General features: G+C 37.7%; 1 non-coding gene across 1 annotated transcript; it reads right to left on the bottom strand.

Moving 5' to 3' along the window:
* Positions 1–11347: 11347 nt before the first annotated feature.
* LOC112788370 (small nucleolar RNA R71) lies at positions 11348–11455 on the bottom strand. The gene has a single exon (XR_003195736.1). It is a non-coding gene; the product is annotated as a small nucleolar RNA R71 (small nucleolar RNA).
* Between the last annotated feature and the right edge of the window lie 3170 nt (positions 11456–14625).

The following is a 14625-nucleotide window of genomic DNA, read 5'->3' as shown; positions in this document are numbered from 1 at the left end:
CGTGAAAGCTTCAAAGCTCAGCCTAAACACTCACCAAGTGGGCTCCGGAAGTAGATTTCTGCACTATCTGCACTTAGTTACTCATTTTCTGTAAACCTAAGTTACTAGTTTAGTATAAAAACTACTTTTAGGGATTCATTTTGTAACTCGTGACATTTTACATCTCATATTGTATCTTCTACGGCATGAGTCTCTAAACCTCATAGGTAGGGTGAGGAGCTCTGCTGTGTCTCAATGGATTAATGCAATTACTATTGTTTTCTTTTCGATCACGCTTGATTCTATTCTAAGATACTCATTCGTACTTCAATATAAAGAATATGATGATCCGTGACACTCATCATCATTCTCAAATTTATGAACACGTGCTTGACAACCACTCCTGTTCTATCTGAGCTCAACGTAGTCATTGGGCAACAGCTTGAGTGTGTATCTCTTGGGTCTCTGATCCATGGATTTGACTTGCCTCTCCTGACAACAGAGCATTCGAATCCGTGAGATTAGAACCTTCGTGGTAGAGGCTAGAACCAATTGGCAGCATTCCTGAGATCCGAAAAGTCTAAACCTTGTCTGTGGTATTTCGAGTAGGATCTGGGATGGCATGACTGTGACGAGCTTCAAACTCACGAATGTTGGGTGTAGTGACAGTGTGCAAAAGGATAGAGAGATCCTATTCCGACACAAGTGAGAACCGACAGATGATTAGCCGTGCGGTAGCTGTGCCTGGTATTTTTCATCCGAGACGAGAGATCTGACAGTTGATTAGCCATACAGAAACCGTACCTGGACCATTTTCACTGAGAGGTCGGATGGTAGCCATTGACAACGGTGATCCACCAACATACAGCTTGCCATGGAAGGAAACCATGCGTGTTTGGAGAAGAAGACAGTAGGAAAGCAGAGATTCAGACGACAGAGCATCTCTGGAACCTCAACCTGTTCCTCATTACTAAATCACAAGTATCATTAATTTTATGTTATTTACTTTTCATAAAAAAAAATCATTTTTATCACTAATCTCCTAACTAAGATTTACAAGATAACTATAGCTTGCTTCAAGCCGGCAATCTCCGTGGGATCGACCCTTACTCACGTAAGGTATTACTTGGACGACCCAGTGCACTTGCTGGTTAGTTGTGCGGAGTTGCAAAGGTGTGATTGCAATTACGTGCACCAAGTTTTTGGCACCGTATGCCGGGGATTGTTCGAGTTTGGAGAACTGACGATTTATCTAGTTCCTTAGATTAGGAAAAATTTATCTTTTTTGGTTTAGAGTCACTAAATTTGAGTCTTTTATTATTATTTTTGTTAAAATTTTAAAATCCTTGTTTTCTTTTTCTAGATTTTTTTCAAAAATTTTTAATAAATAGATAAAAACCAATAAAGTAATAATTGAGTCTTTTGTTTGAGTTTAGTTTCATGTTTTAAGTTTGGTGTCCTTTGTGTTTTTATTTTCTTAAATATTTCCAAAAGTTGTTCTTGGTGTTCATCTTGATCTTCAAAGTGTTCTTGGTTTTCATCTTGACATTCAAAGTTTTCTTGTTTGTTTTCTTTGTTTTGATATGAAAATTCTAAGTTTGGTGTCATTTTATTGTTTTTCTATTTCCTTATTAAATTCAAAAAAAAATATCTTTTCCTTTATTTACTCATCATTTTCAAATTCCTTAGGTTGACTTAGTCAAAATTTTTAAAATTTGGTAGTTTCTTTTTAGTGAAATCAAAATTTCAATTTTAAAAATTTTATCTTTTTTAAAATCTTTTTCAAAACAAATTCTTTTTCAATTTTTTTATATTTTTTGAAAATCTTTTCTAAAATTTTTAAAAAATCTTTTTCTTTTTTCTATAATTTTGGAATTACTTGTCCTATTTTATTATTTTGATTGAAAAATTTTTCAGTTTGGTGTTTTCTTGTTAAGAAAGTTTCAATCTTTAAAATTTTAAAATCATATCTTTTTCAAATCTTTTCTTTTATTTATTTTCTTACAAGTATCTTTGATTTTAAGACATATATTTTTCAAAACTTCCTAACCACTTTCTCTCCATTTTTCGAAAATCCTCACCTACAATTTTTCAAATCTTTTTAATTTGTTAATTATTTTAGTTTTCAATTTTTTTATTTCTTTTTCTTCTAATTTTTGAACTTATATTCAGTTTTTCATTTATTTTATTTTATTTTCTTTTAATTCCGGTTTTCAAAAAAAAAAAGAAAAGAATAAAATTTTTATTTACAATCCACATCATCTCCCTTTTTCCATCATGGACTTAAGTGGAAATGAACAGTCCAGAAGAACTCTAGGGTCATATGCTAACCCCACTACTTCTTCATATGGGAGTAGTATCTGTATACCCCCCATCAGAGCCAGCAATTTTGAGCTAAACCCTCAGCTCATTATCATGGTGCAGCAAAATTGCCAATATTCTGGTCTTCCACAGGAAGAACCTACTGAGTTTCTGGCACAGTTCTTACAAATTACTGACACAGTACGTGATAAGGAAGTAGATCAGGATGTCTATAGATTATTACTATTTCCATTTGCTGTAAAAGATCAAGCTAAGAGGTGGTTAAATAACCAACCCACAGCAAGCATAAGAACATGGAAACAATTATCAGACAAATTCCTGAATCAATATTTTCCTCCAAAAAGGATGACACAGCTAAGGCTGGACATCCAAGGCTTTAAACAAGAGGATAATGAATTGGGGTTATCCGCGAAGAATTACGGTAGAGCAGTTTATGAATGTCTTCGCGGTGGACTTGATTTTATCAAAGATGATGAAAATGTGAATTCTCAACCATTTATGCGTTGGAGAGACCATTTCTTATTTTGTGCCGAAGCAATTTTTAAATCCCAGGCCGAAACTGGTGAAATCAAAGGGCATTACTTGAACGCTACTGCAGGTACATGCGAAGAAATGATAAAAAGAGCTGTATTTGCTAGAGAATTGGGCGCTCCTATCGTAATGCACGATTACTTAACAGGGGGATTCACTGAAAATACTAGTTTGGCTCATTATTGCCAGGATAATGGACTACTTCTTCATATCCATCGTGCAATGCACGCAGTTATCGATAGACAGAAGAATCATGGTATGCACTTTCGTGTACTAGCTAAAGCGTTACGTAATCTCTTTATAATGCTTGGCAGAGGTACAGAGAGATGCTAAGGAAATGCCTCTCTGAAATATTTTTAGAATGGGTGCAGTTAGACATCTTTTACTATGGACTTACAGAAAAGGCCCAGATGTCTCTAGATCACTCAGCTGGTGGATCTATACATATGAGAAAGACAATTGAAGAGGTTCAAGAGCTCATTGATACAGTTGCCAGAAATAAGCACCTGTACTCAAGTGGTGAGACCTCCATGAAAGAAGAGGCTGAGGCAGTATTCACTGAATTTAGTCCTCCAAAATAAATTGCTGAATTCAATCAGCAACTATTTTCTATAACAAAACAGTTAGCAAAATATAGAAAAACACTTGAATCAGACAAGACAGTCGTTATCTAAACAGATAACAGAAGAATGCCAAGCTATTCATTTAAGAAGTGGAAAGACATTGAATGTCTCAACTCAAAGTAGCAGGAAGCCAAGAAAGGAACATCTGACAGAGGATGACCAAACCACTGCCCAAAATCCCTTTGAGGATAGTAGGAGCCCAGAGAGAAATGATTCTGGCATTCAAATGCCAGAAAAAGGTCAGAAATTGGCATTAAACGCCCAGTGGATGGCCAATTCTGGCGTTCAAACGCCAGAAAAGGGCGGCAATCTGGCGTTGAACGTCCAAAAAACACCCAGTTCTGGCGTTCAAATGCCAATAAGGGATCAGACACATGCAAGTACTGATAACAACCCCCTTAAGTAGGCTTCTCCAACCACTTCTGTAGGAAATAAACTTGCAGCAACTAAGGTTGAAGAATATAAAGCCAAGATGCCTTATCCTCAGAAACTCAACCAAGCAGAACAGGATAAACAATTTGCCCGCTTTGCAGACTATCTCAGGACTCTTGAAATAAAGATTCCGTTTGCAGAGGCACTTGAGCAAATACCCTCTTATGCTAAGTTCATGAAAGAGATCTTAAGTCATAAGAAGGATTGGAGAGAGACCGAAAAAGTTTTTCTCACTGAAGAATGCAGTGCAATCATTTTAAAAAGCTTACCAGAGAAGCTTAAAGATCCTAGAAGCTTTATGATACCATGCACATTAGAGGATGCTTGTACCAAGATAGCTTTATGTGATCTTTGGGCAAGTATCAATCAGATACCTGCATCCACTATCAGAAAGCTTGGTTTGACTGAAGAAGTCAAACCAACCCGAATATGTCTCCAACTTGCTGATGGCTCTATTAAAATTCCATCAGGCGTAATTGAGGACATGATTGTCAAGGTTGGGCCATTTGCCTTTCCCACTGACTTTGTAGTGCTGGAAATGGAGGAGCACAAGAGTGCAACTCTCATTCTAGGAAGATCTTTCCTAGAAACTGGACGATCTCATTGACATCCAAAAAAGGGAGATAACCCTGAGAGTCAATGAGGATGAGTTTAAGTTGAATGCTGTCAAAGCTGTGCAGCATCCAGACACATCAAAAGACTACATGAGCGCTGATATTATTGACTCCCTGGTGGAAGAGGTCAATATGACTGAGAGTCTCGAATCAGAGCTAGAGAACATTTTTAAAGATGTTCAGCCTGATCTGGAGGAACCAGAGAAAACAGAAGAATCTCTAAAAGGTTCTCTGGAAGAGGAGAAGCCTCCTAAACTTGAGCTCAAACCACTACCACAATCCCTGAAATATGCATTTCTGGGAGAAGATGACACTTTTCCGGCAATCATAAGCTCTGCTTTAAAGCCATAGGAAGAGAAAGCACTAATTCAGGTGCTAAGGACACACAAGACAACTCTTGGGTGGTCCATAAGTGATCTCAAGGACATTAGCCCAGCCAGATGCATGCACAAGATCCTATTGGAGGATGATGCTAAGCCAGTGGTTCAACCATAGAGGCGGCTAAATCCAGCCATGAAGGAGGTGGTGCAGAAATAGGTCACTAAGTTACTAGAGGCTGGGATTATTTATCCTATTTCTGATAGCCCCTGGGTGAGCTCTGTCCAAGTTATCCCCAAGAAGGGAGGTATGACAGTGGTTCCTAATGAAAGGAATGAACTGGTTCCCACAAGAACAGTTACAGGGTGGTGTATGTGTATTGACTACAGAAGACTCAATACAGCCATCAGAAATGATCATTTTCCTTTACCATTCATAGACCAGATGCTAGAGAGACTAGCAGGGCATGAATACTACTACTTTTTGGATGGCTATTTAGGTTACAACTAAATTGCAGTAGATCCTCAAGATCAAGAGAAAACAGCATTCACATGTCCATCTGGAGTATTTGCCTACAGAAGGATGCCATTTGGTCTGTGCAATGCACTTGCAAACTTTTAGAGGTGCATGCTCTCTATCTTCTCTGATATGGTAGAGAAATTTTTGAAAGTCTTCATGGGTGACTTCTCAATATTTGGAGACTCATTTAGCTCCTGTCTTAACCATCTAGCACTTGTTCTGAAAAGGTGCCAAGAGACTAACCTGGTTTTAAAATGAGAGAAATGTCACTTTATGGTGACTGAAGGAATTGTCCTAGGGCACAAAATTTTGAACAAGGGAATAGAGGTGGATCAAGCTAAGGTAGAGGTAATTGAAAAATTACCACCACCTGCCAATGTTAAGGCAATCAGAAGCTTTCTGGGGCATGCAGGATTCTATAGAAGGTTTATAAAGGATTTTTCAAAAATTGCATAACCTCTGAGCAATCTGCTAGCCGCTGATACACCATTTGTCTTTGACACAGAGTGTTTTCAGGCTTTTGAGACTCTGAAAGCTAAGCTGGTCACAGCACCAGTCATTTCTGCACCAGACTGGACATTACCATTCGAACTAATGTGTGATGCCAGTGATTATGTCATTGGTGCAGTATTGGGAGAGAGGCATGACAAGCTTCTGTATGTCATTTATTATGCTAGCTGTGTTTTAAATGATGCGCAGAAGAATTACACAACCACAGAAAAGGAGTTGCTTGCAGTGGTTTATGCCATTGACAAGTTCAGATCTTATTTAGTAGGATTAAAAGTGATTGTGTACACTGACCATGCTGCTCTAAAATATCTCCTCACAAAACAGGATTCAAAACCCAGACTCATAAGATGGGTGTTACTTCTGCAAGAGTTTGGTATAGAAATAAGAGACAGAAAAGGGGCAGAGAACTAAGTAGCTGATCATCTGTCCCGGATAGAACCAGTGGTAGGAGCGTCCCTCCCTCATATTGAGATCTCTGAAACCTTTCCGGATGAGCAACTCTTTGCCATTCAGGAAGTATCATGGTTTGCAGACATTGCAAACTATAAAGCTGTGAGATTCATACCCAAAGAATACAGTAAGCAGCAAACAAAAAAATCGGTTTCTGATGCAAAGTACTACTTGTGAGATGAACCATATCTCTTTAAGAGATGTGCAGACGGAATAATCCGTAGATGTGTGCCTAGAGAAGAGGCACAGAAGATCCTATGGCATTGCCATGGATAACAATATGGAGGACATTTTGGAGGTGAGCGAACAGCCACAAAGGTTCTCCAATGTGGTTTCTACTGGCCTACTCTCTATAGAGATTTCCGAGAGTTTGTACGTAACTGTGATAGTTGCTAGAGAGCTGGTAACCTGCCTCTCGGTTATGCCATGCCTCAGTAAGAGATCTTAGAGATTGAGTTATTTGATGTATGGGATATTGACTTCATGGGGCCTTTCCTACCATCATATTCAAACACTTATATTCTGGTGGCAGTAGACTATGTATCTAAATGGGTAGACGCAATTGCAACACCCACTAATGATACTAAGACAGTGATGAAGTTCCTCCAGAAGCACATCTTCAGCAGGTTCGGTGTCCCTAGGGTACTGATCAGTTATGGAGAAACTCATTTCTGCAATAAACAGCTTGACTCTGCTCTGATTCGATATGGAATTAACCACAAAGTGGCAACTCCATATCATCCACAGACAAATGGGCAGGCTGAAGTCTCAAATAGAGAACTAAAATGAATCCTGGAACGAACTGTAAGTACCCGTAGAAGGGATTGGGCAAGAAGTCTAGATGATGCTCTGTGGGCATACAGAACCGCATTCAAGACTCCTATAGGGACCTCTCCATACCAGCTTGTGTATGGAAAAGCCTATCATTTGCCAGTGAAACTGGAAGACAAGGCCTACTGGGCAACCAGGTTCCTAAACCTTGATGCTAAGGTAGCTGGAGAGAAAAGATTACTCCAGTTGAATGAGCTGGAAAAGTTCAGACTCAATGCTTTCGAGAATGCTAAAATTTATAAGGAGAAAGCAAAAAGGTGGCATGACAAAAAGCTGTCTTCTAGAGTCTTTGAGTCAGGATAGAAGGTTCTGTTGTTTAACTCTAGGCTCAGATTGTTCCCTGGGAAATTGAAATCCCGGTGGAAGGGACCATATGTGATTACAAGTGTGTCACCATATGGATATGTAGAGCTTCAGAATATTGACTCTGACAAAAAGTTCATTGTTAATGGACAGAGAGGCAAGCATTATCTTGAAGGCAATGTTGAGCAAGAATGCTCAAAACTGAGACTAAATCAAAAGGCTCAGTAAAGTCCAGCTAAAGACAGTAAAGAAGCGCTTGCTGGGAGGCAAACCAGCCATTATAAAAAATTAGATGTTTATAAAAATTATGAGTCTATTTAATTTTTTTATTCATGTTAGTTAATATATTTCAGTGAATAAGTCAGGAAAATGGAGGTCCAGGTGATGAGCGGATAATTTATACGCTTTTTGGCATTGTTTTTACATAGTTTTTAGTATGATTTAGTTAGTTTTTAGTATATTTTTATTAGTTTTTAATTAAAAATCACATTTCTAGATTTTACTATGAGTTTGTGTATTTTTCTATGATTTCAGGTACTTTCTGGCTGAAATTGAGAGATTTGAGCAAAAATCTAATTCAGAGGCTGAAGAAGGACTGCAGATGCTGTTGGATTCTGACCTCCCTGCACTCAAAGTGGATTTTCTGGAGCTACAAGAGTCCAAATGGCGCGCTCTCAATTGCGTTGGAAAGTAGACATCCAGGGCTTTCCAGAAATATATAATAGTTCATACTTTTCTTGAGTTTAGATGACGCAAACTGGCGTTCAACGCCAGCTTTCTGACCTATTCTGGAGTTAAACGCCAGAAACAGGTTGCAAAGCAGAGTTAAACGCCAGAAATAGGTTACAACCTGGCGTTTAACTCCAGAAGAAGTTTCTACACATGAAAGCTCAATGCTCAGCCCAAGCACACACCAAGTGGGTCCCGGAAGTGGATTTCTACATCATTCACTTATCTCTGTAAACTCTAGTAACTAGTTTAGTATAAATAGGACCTTTTACTATTGACAACAGTGATGCCCAACATCAGCTTGCCATAGAAAGGAGTATGAAGGATTGGATGAAGACATTAGGAAAATAGAGATTCAGAAGGAACAACGCATCTCCATACGCTTATCTGAAATTCTCACTAATGAATTACATAAGTATCTCTATCCTGTTTTATATTTTAATTGTATTTTAATTATCAAAAATCCATAACCATATGAATCTGCTTGACTGAAATTTACAAGGTGACCATAGATTGCTTCAAACCGATAATCTTCGTGGGATCGACCTTTACTCACGTAAGGTTTATTACTTGGACGACCCAGTGCACTTGCTGGTTAGTTGTGCGAAGTTGTGACAAAGAACTAAGATTATGAATGTGCGTATTAAGTTTTTAGCACCGTTACCAAGGAATGAACGATCACAATTTTGCATATCAAGTTTTTGGCGCCGTTGTCGGGGATTGTTCGAGTTTGGACAACTGACGGTTCATCTTGTTGCTCAGATTAGGTAATTTTATTTTAATTTTAAGATTTTTATTTTTATTTTTAGTTCTATTTTCGAAAAGTTTTCAAAAAAAAATTTTAAGAAAAATAAATTATTCTATGTTCTTCAGAATTTTTAAGAATGAATTCTAGAGTTTCTTCATGATTTGTTGAAGCCTGGCTGGCTGTCAAGCCATGTCTAAATTTTTGGACTGAGGCTTCCACTTATCATGGCAAGAGTCTTTGGACTCTCATCTAATCAGCTGTTATATGCCTGATTTGTATCTGCTGAAGCTTGGCTGGCCATTGGCCATGTCTAGTATTTTGGACCGAAGCTTTCACTGAAAGCTTGGCTGGCTAGTGAGCCATGTCTAATTCCTGGACCGGAGCTTTAGACTAACATTGAAAGATTCCTGGAATTCTCATTAAAAATTTTGAAATCCTTAATTTTCTTTTTTCAATTAATTTTCGAAAAATCCAAAAAAATTGTAATAAAATCATAAAAACAAAAAATTTTGATGTTTCTTGTTTGAGTCTTGTGTTAAATTTTAAGTTTGGTGTCAATTGCATGTTTTTAAAATTTGTGCATTTTTCGAAAATTCATGCATAGTGTTCTTCATAATCTTCAAGTTGTTCTTGATGATTTGCTTTGTTTGATCTTTGCATTTTTATGTTTGGTGTCTTTTCTTGTTTTCCATGTACATTTTCAAATTGTTAGTGTCTAAAGTTTGAAAATTTCTAAGTTTGGTGTCTTGCATGTTCTTCTTTTCTTAAAAATTTTTCAAAAATAAGTTCTTGATGTTCATCATGATCTTCAAAGTGTTCTTGGTGTTCATCTTGACATTCATAGTGTTCTTGCATGCATCATTTGTTCTGATCCAAAATTTTCATGCATTGAGTCTTTTTGATGTTTTTCTCTCTCATCATTAAAATTCAAAAATAAAAAAATATCTTTCCCTTTTCTTCGTCTCATAAATTTTTGAAAATTTGGTTTGATTTAGTCAAAAAATTTTTAAATTTAATTGTTTCTTATGAGTCAAATCAAATTTTCAATTTAAAAATTCTATCTTTTTCAAAAATCAAATCTTTTTCATTTTTTTTCTTTCTTTTCTTTCATAATTTTGAAATTTTCAAAATTTATTTTCAAAATCTTTTTCTTATTTCTATTTCATATTTTCAAAATTAATGCTAACAATTAATGTGATTGATTCAAAAATTTTAAGTTTGTTACTTGCCTAGTAAGAAAGGTTCAATCTTTAAATTTTAAAATCATATCTTTTTGTTTCTTGTTAGTCAAGTAATCAACTTTAATTTTCAAAATCAAATCTTTTAAATTTCTTTTTCAAATCTTTTTTCAAAATAAATGTCAATCACATCTTTTTCAAAATTAATTTCAAAATCTTTTCTAACATCTTATCTTTTCAAAATTGATTTTCAAATCTTTTTCAATTAATCTTATCTTTTTGTTTGATTCTTATCTTTTTCAAAACTACCTAACTAATTTTCTCTCTCTCTAATTTTCGAGAATCACTAACCTCTTTTTCAAAATTTCTTTTTAATTAACTTTTGTTTTAAATTTTAATTTGATTCAATTTTATTTTTCTTTTTAAATTTTCGAATTCTAACTTTAATTTTTTTATTAAAAACAAAAATTTTTTATTTTATTTTATTTAATTTTCGAAAATTATTCTCTCTCACCTCCTCTTAATTATTTATTTATCTACTAACACTTCTCTTCTTCTTAAAAATTCGAACCCTCTCCCTCTTTCTGTATTCGAATTTCTTTTCTTCTTCTACTCACATAAAGGAATCTCTATACTGTGACATAGAGGATTCTTCTTCTTTTCTGTTTTCTTCTTTTTCATATGAGCAGAAACAAGGATAAGAACATTCTTGTTGAAGCTGATCCTGAACCTGAAAGGACTCTGAAGAGGAAGCTAAGGGAAGCTAAAGCACAACTCTCTGGAGAAAATCTGATAGAAATTTTCGAAAAAGAAGGAGACATGGCTGAAAATAATAATAATGCAAGGAAGATGCTTGGTACCAAATTCCAATTTACATGGAATTTACAGTAACAAATTCCAAATTCCAATTTTACTGTACAAAATTTCAATTTACATGGAAGAAGCATCTCAATCCCTGCCATTGGAGCAAACAATTTTGAGCTAAAGCCTCAATTAGTTTCTCTGATGCAACAGAACTGCATGTTTTATGGACTTCCATCAGAAGATCCATTTCAGTTCTTCACTGAATTCTTGCAGATATGTGATACTATTAAGTCCAATGGGGTTGATGCCGAGGTCTATAGGCTTATGCTTTTCCCGTTTGCTGTAAGAGACAGAGCTAGAATATGGTTGGATTCTCAACCTAAAGATAGCCTGAACTCTTGGGATAAGCTGGTCATGGCTTTCTTAGCCAAGTTCTTTCCTCCTCAAAAGCTCAGCAAGCTTAGAGTGGATGTTCAAACCTTCAAATAGAAAGAAGGTGAATCCCTCAATGAAGCTTGGGAGAGATACAAGCAACTGACCAAAAAGTGTCCTTCTGACATGCTTTCAGAATGGACCATCCTGGATATATTCTATGATGGTCTGTCTGAATTATCAAAGATGTCATCCATTCACTTAAAGAAAACACCTGTAGAAGCTCAGAAACTCATTGACATGGTTGCAAATAACCAGTTCATGTACACTTCTAAAAGGAATCCTGTGAGTAATGGGACGCCTCAGAGGAAGGGAGTTCTTGAAATTGATACTCTGAATGCCATATTGGCTCAGAACAAAATATTGACTCAGCAAGTCAATATGATTTCTCAGAGTCTGAATGGATTGCAAGCTGCATCCAACAGTACTAAAGAGGCATCTTCTGAAGAAGAAGCTTGTGATCCTGAGAACCCTGCAATAGCAGATGTGAATTACATGGGTGAACCCTATGGAAACACCTATAATCCCTCATGGAGAAATCATACAAATTTCTCATGGAAGGATCAACAAAAGCCTCAACAAGGCTTTAATAATGGTGGAAGAAACAGGTTTAGCAATAGCAAGCCTTTTCCATCATCCACTCAGCAACAGACAGAGAATTCTGAGCAGAATCTATCTAGCTTAGCAAATATAGTCTCTGATCTATCTAAGGCCACTCTAAGTTTCATGTATGAAACAAGGTCCTCCATTAGAAATTTGGAGGTACAAGTGGGCCAGCTGAGTAAAAGGGTCACTGAAACTCCTCCTAGTACTCTCCCAAGCAATACAGAAGAGAATCCAAAAAGAGAGTGCAAGGCCATTACCTTACTTGGTGTGGCCGAACCCAAAGAGGAGGAGGAGGACGTAAATCCTAGTGAGGAAGACCTCTTGGGACGTTCACTGACCAATAAGGAGTTTTCCTTTGAGGAACCAAAGGAATCTGAGGCTCATCTAAAGACCATAGAGATTCTATTGAACCTCCTTTTACCATTCATGAGCTCTGATGACTATTCATCTTCTAAAGAAGATGAAGACATTGCTGAAGAGCAAGTTGCTCAATATTTAGGAGCAATCATGAAGCTAAATGCCAAATTATTTGGTAATGAGACTTGGGAGGATGAACCTCCATTGCTCATCAAGGAACTAAATGCCTTGGTTCAGCGAACTCTACCTCAAAAGAAACAGGATCCTGGTAAATTCCTGATTCCCTGTAATATAGGCATCATGACCTTTGAGAAGGCTCTGTGTGACCTGGGGTCAGGCATAAACTTAATGCCACTCTCTGTAATGGAGAAACTAGGAATCTTTGAGGTACAGGCTGCCAATTTCTCATTAGAGATGGTAGACAAATCCATGAAAATGGCTTATGGACAAGTAGAGGACGTGTTAGTAAAGGTTGAAGGCCTTTACATCCCTGTTGATTTCATAATCCTAGATACTAGGAAGGATGAGGATGAATCCATCATCCTTGGAAGACCCTTCCTAGCCACAGCAAGTGCTGTGATTGATGTAGACAGAGGAGAATTTGTCCTTCAACTGAATGAGGACAACCTTGTGTTTAAAACTCAAGGATCTCCTTCTGTAACTATGGAGAGTAAGCATGAAAAACTTCTCTCACTGTAGAGTCAACCAAAGCCCCCACAGTCAAACTCTAAGTTTGGTGTTGGGAGGCCACAACCAAACTCTAAGTTTGGTGTTGGGAGGTCCCAACAATGCTCTGAACATCTGTGAGGCTCCATGAGAGCTCATTGTCAAGCTATTGACATTAAAAAAGCGCTTGTTGGGAGGCAACCCAATGTTATTTAATTATATCTATTTATTTTCTATTGTTATTTTATGTTTTTTTTAGGTTGATGATCATGTGGAGTCACAAAAACTACTGAAAAATCAAAAACAAAAGGAAAAACAGCTTTAAAAATAGCTCACCCTGGAGTAAGAACTTACTGGCGTTTAAACGCCAGTTAGAAGCATCAAACTGGCGTTTAACGCCAGAAAGAAGCATCAAGCTGGTGTTAAACGCCAGAAACAAGCACCAGACTGGCGTTTAACGCCAGAACAGAGCATGGAAGTGGCGTTAAACGCCAGAAACAAGCAGCAAGCTGGCGTTTAATGCCAGACATGCATACTAAGGGTGTTTTACACGCCTAATTGGAGCAGGGATGTTAAGTCCTTGACCCCACTGGATCTGTGGACCCCACAGGATCCCCTCAGGATCTGTGGACTCCACAGGATCCCCACCTTTTCTTCTCTCCTCTTCACACCTTTTCATAACTCTCTTCCACAAATACCCCTCACCAATCCCCTCAATCACTCTTCCCCATCACCTCTTTACCACTCACATCCATCCTCTCTTCCCCAAAAACCCCACCTACCTCCAAAATTCAAACTCTTTTCCCTCCCAAACCCAATCCTAATGGCCGAACCCTAAACCTTTCCCCACTCCTATATAAACCCCTCATTCCTTCTTCATTTTCACACAACACAACCCTTTCTTCTTCCTCTTGGCCGAATACACACCTCTCTCCCTCTCCTCCATTCTTCTTCTTCTTCTCCTTCTTTCTTTCTTCTTTTGCTCGGGGACGAGCAAACATTTTAAGTTTGGTGTGGTAAAAGCATTGAATTTTGTTTTTTCATAACCATTAACGGCATCTAAGGCCAGAGAAACCTCAAGAAAGAGGAAAGGGAAGGCAATTGCTTCCACCTCTGAGTCATGGGAGATGGAGAGATTCATCTCAAAGGTCCATCAAGACCACTTCTATGAAGTTGTGGCCAAGAAGAAAGTGATCCCTGAGGTTCCTTTCAAGCCCAAAAAGAATGAGTATCCGGAGATCCGACATGAGATCCGAAGAAGAGGTTGGGAAGTTCTCACCAACCCCATTCAACAAGTCGGGATCTTAATGGTTCAAGAGTTCTATGCAAACGCATGGATCACTAGGAACCATGATCAAAGTGTGAACCCGAATCCAAATGATTGGCTTACCATGGTTCGTGGGAAATACTTAGATTTCAGTCCGAAAAATGTAAGGTTGGCGTTCAACTTGCCAATGGCGCAAGAAAATGCACGCCCCTACACTAGAAGGGTCAACTTTGATCAAAGGTTGGACCAAGTCCTCATGGACATATGTATGGAAGGAGCTCAATGGAAAGTTGACTCAAGAGGCAAGCCGGTTCAATTGAGAAGACTGGACCTTAAGCCTGTAGCTAGAGGATGGTTGGAGTTTATTCAACGCTCAATCATTCCTACTAGCAACCGGTCTGAAGTT

Source organism: Arachis hypogaea, chromosome 20 (genome assembly GCF_003086295.3).
Source record: "Arachis hypogaea cultivar Tifrunner chromosome 20, arahy.Tifrunner.gnm2.J5K5, whole genome shotgun sequence".
Taxonomy (NCBI): domain Eukaryota; kingdom Viridiplantae; phylum Streptophyta; class Magnoliopsida; order Fabales; family Fabaceae; genus Arachis; species Arachis hypogaea.
This window is presented reverse-complemented; position numbering and strand designations above follow the sequence as displayed.